The sequence below is a fragment of the Theropithecus gelada genome, chromosome 18 (assembly GCF_003255815.1).
Source record: "Theropithecus gelada isolate Dixy chromosome 18, Tgel_1.0, whole genome shotgun sequence".
NCBI lineage: Eukaryota > Metazoa > Chordata > Mammalia > Primates > Cercopithecidae > Theropithecus > Theropithecus gelada.
Genome location: NC_037686.1, coordinates 8095213 through 8098901, shown reverse-complemented (window position 1 = coordinate 8098901; position 3689 = coordinate 8095213). Strand labels below are relative to the sequence as shown.

At 56.7% G+C, this 3689-nt stretch overlaps 1 protein-coding gene across 5 annotated transcripts in view; it reads right to left on the bottom strand.

Annotated features, from left to right (window-relative positions):
* ZBTB14 (zinc finger and BTB domain containing 14) overlaps positions 1–1581 on the bottom strand; it is a 12550-nt gene extending 10969 nt beyond the window's left edge. For 2 of the 5 annotated variants that reach the window (XM_025365686.1, XM_025365689.1), the window contains exon 1: positions 350–733. The gene's annotated coding sequence lies outside the window, so the exon portion shown is untranslated. Of the gene's footprint in view, positions 1–188; positions 279–349; positions 734–1540 lie in introns of those variants that run through there. The other 3 variants (XM_025365690.1, XM_025365687.1, XM_025365692.1) reach the window with 3 other exon arrangements.
* Positions 1582–3689: the final 2108 nt, after the last annotated feature.

Below are 3689 nucleotides of genomic sequence, written 5' to 3'. Positions count from 1 at the left end.
CCCCCACCGCGGTGCACTGCGGCGGTGCGAGCGGGGGCGGCCATGAACTCGGCCGCCGAGGCTCTGCGAGCGCGCGCGCGGGGCCGCCGCCGCCTGGCCGCTCCCCGAGCCCGCTCGCCGGCCCGCGCGGCCCCCGGGGCGCCCCGGCCCCACGCCCAGCCCCGGCCCACGCCCGTCCCCGCTCGCACCGCGCCGCGCCGCTGGCGGCCGCCGCACATCCTGGAGCTGGCTGGTGCCCCAGAGCTCGGCGAGAACGCGCGTCTTCCGGGCCGCCCCGCCAGCCGCCGGCCGCCCCCGCGCCCGCCTCGCGGACGGCCCCAGCCCCTTCCGCACCCTGGCCCGCGCTTACCTGCAGCCTGGCACAGCCACAGACACTGCCGTGGGTTCCCCGCGCTCGCTAGCAAACGCAGGCCGGGACGGGATGGGCTCGGGGCGCGGGGGCACGGTGGGTGGCAGTGTGTTTTGGATTTTTTTTGGAGTTTGGGGAGGGGGCGGGGTGGGGGAAATCGTGCACGTCCCTGATGGTAGCAGCCCTCCTCCTGCACGAGCACAGAATGTCTAGCCGGCCGTGAACACCCCCACCGCCCCCCCCCCTTCCCGTGCATGCGCGGTGCGGGCTGGGGGGAAGGCGCGCCGCCGGCTTGCGCAGGCACGGAACCCGACCGGGTCTCTAAGTGGGCGAGCAGGGAAAGGGTTAATCCGGGCCCTTGCCGACGCTTTCGTTGTAGACTACGGGGCCGCCCCCCGGAGGGCCCTGGCCTGCGCACGCGCGCGCACGCGCGCGGTTTAGGGCGCGCGGAGCCCGCGCGCGGGAGAAGGAATGGGCGGGGCAAGGGCGGGGCTTAAGGAGCCAGGGAACTTAAGCACGAGCGCCGCTCGCGGGCACCCGCCCCTCCTCGAGCTCCCTCCAGCTCTGACTCTTGGGCTCCCGCCCGCGCCCGGCGCCGGGGACGCGGGAGCCAGCGCTCCCGTGCGTGTGCATGTGCGTGGGCCAGAGCTGCCCCAGGGCGCGCGCAGGCTGGGCGCTCAGGCTGCGGGTCTCTGCTGCGGCTCGGAGCCGGCGCCCCGGCCACCTTTGCCCACCGCTCACACCGGCCGACACCGGGAGGCGCGCCCGCGGGCCTGCGGTCTTGCCTCTTGCCGCCGGCACATTGAGTTTGTAAGGGAGTGGACGGTGCACGATAAACATTTGCAGAACAAATGGAAAAAGTGACGTCTTCAATTTGTAGTGTAAAGCGCAACCCCAATTGCCCAGCAGAAAGGGATCACCCATAGGGCTCTGGAGCTAGTAGGTCTGCGCCCAGACACTCCCAAGGAAAAGTCCCGGGGGCTGGAGAAGGCGACCCGTCTGTGGCAGTCGAGACCCTGGACTCCATTCAGAGAGCTCTGGTAACTCGGCTCTGCCCTTACATCCCTGCGCAGCGCTAGTAATGGCTCTGTTGCTGTTGAACCACGTCGCCTTCCCTCTGACGCGGCGGCTGTGCCTGTGCCTGGCGTCGGGAGCTGGGAAGTCCCTCCCGCTCCCGCGTTTTCTACTCACCGAGATACAGGAGGCCGGACAGCAATGCCGCGCCGCCTTAGCGTCGCTCCTGTTGCTTTACCTCACACGCGAACAGCGTTTCCCTGAAACGCGAAATTTAATATCTAAAAATTAGAGCAGAAGCTTCCTCCTAGGCTTATGTGAAGATGACATAAGATAATGCTTGCAACAGGCACCTAAGTAAACATTTGGGAAATAATATGATGATTGGCTGTATTAATTTTCTAAAGGAAGTTCTACATGGCCTCAGTTGATTTTGTAATATTAATCGACTTAGGTTTAACGTTCCCCAAGGTGACTTTATACACATCTTTTCTGATGTTCACAAAGGCACCCAAGTTATGGCTTATATGGACGAAATAGGATGGAAGAGACCGGTTATAGAGTCAGACATATCCAGTTCAAATATTGGGTAAATGGTTTAACTTCTCTAAACCTCAGCTGAAGCAGAGCTATGGAAAGCACCTAATAAGGCAGTTGTAAGGATTAAGTGAAATAATGCCCAGCTGAGTGCTTAGCTCAGGTATTAGCTCCATGATGGAAAATGACCTGCACCCACAGATAGTGGGTTCCAGTGGCCTGGACAGGACGAGAACGAAGTCTTCTGCCGCCAAAGTTCACTCATCAGACATGATACTGTGTACTCGCTTGCTTTATTCTTGTTTGCATAGCTCTTGAAGTTGCATTTCAATCCTGTGTATGTTGTGTGTTTATGGGGGATAATAATAGTACTCTGCCATAGGGCTGCGTCACCAAGCGGTAAAGCAGCCACTGCAGTTAGCACAGTGTGTGGACATGGCCAGTACTCAGTCATGGCGCATCTGTTGCTGGCACTCCCCCTTCTCCCATACCACATATGGGGTTTCCCACTCATTCTGCGTGTATTTTTGGTCTGCCTACTGTGTAAAGACAATCTTTTCGCATATGGCTAGGAAAAGTCTTCCCACGTTTCAACTAACCCGATAACATAATTCACAAGAGTTCTAAAGCACTAGGATGCATTTCTCAAGTGACGGTTCCTGACATCCTGGTTTTGTATCAATGAATCCTCTTCTCTCATTTGTTTTATGTTCATGTCCCCTGGGCTCTGCCTGACTGTCCGTTGCTGGTTCACAGGGGTTATGGGGATGAGTCTAAATTAAAGGGACAACTCTGTAGGAAGGAGGAGGGATGGGAAACCACAAAGGAACGGTCTGACTCAGGCATGGTTTCATGCCTGTGTTGCCACCCAAAAGTGCACCTCCCAGCACCCAAGAGGCTTTCAATAAACATCAGCTGACAGTAAGTGACAACCTTGAATTTGATACTAAGGGGCTTTGTAAAAGTACACTGTGGAGTCAACGTGGGGGCAGGGCTTTCCTGAAGTGCACTGACCCAAGGTCCTTGACAAAGTTTTCCTCCTTTTCCGACAACTGTGCTGGGTGACATTTGGAGCATGTCGTTCCTCACCTGGGACACCGATGGCCTCCTGAGTGGAACCTGTGTCTAAGAATTGTGAGGCCCAGGCCATAGTGCCCGCGGTGTGCAGTCCCGGGTGCCAGGGTGTGATGTGGTTACAGAGCAGCCTGGTAAGGGACCATTTGGAAACATTATGTCTCACAGGCAGGGGAGGTTGATTTCTCCCTTATGTTGACCTTGGGCCCTCTGGCTGGTTTGGGAACAGCAGGATACCAGCAGATGAGAGTGGGCCAGGTCTGAGTAGAGGCTTTGAGAGCAGACTTTGTTCTGCACCTCTTCCTCTGCTGTGACGTCCAGCATAACATGAACATGCGTAGGCCACAACCTCCTCTTCACCTTTTGAATGACAAACAGACCTGAGAATGAAACCAACCCAAAACCTGAGCTTAGCCAAGCCTAGGCAGAAGACAGCTCACCCACAGACCCATGAGTGAGAAGTCAATGTTTGTTTTATAAGCCACTGGAAGGCTGGGTTTTATGCTTTGTTACTGAGCAAAATCTAATACATCTGTGCAAGAAAAAGTGTCCCACCCAATGCCATAACCACCCTCCCCTGGTGACTCTGAGAATACTGGATACAGTAGATGAACAAAAACCAGATCCAATCCGTGTCGTCATGGAGATACTGATGTGCACATTCAACAAATGATCACATCATTACACAATTGCATATTGCAATAAGTGCTTTTAA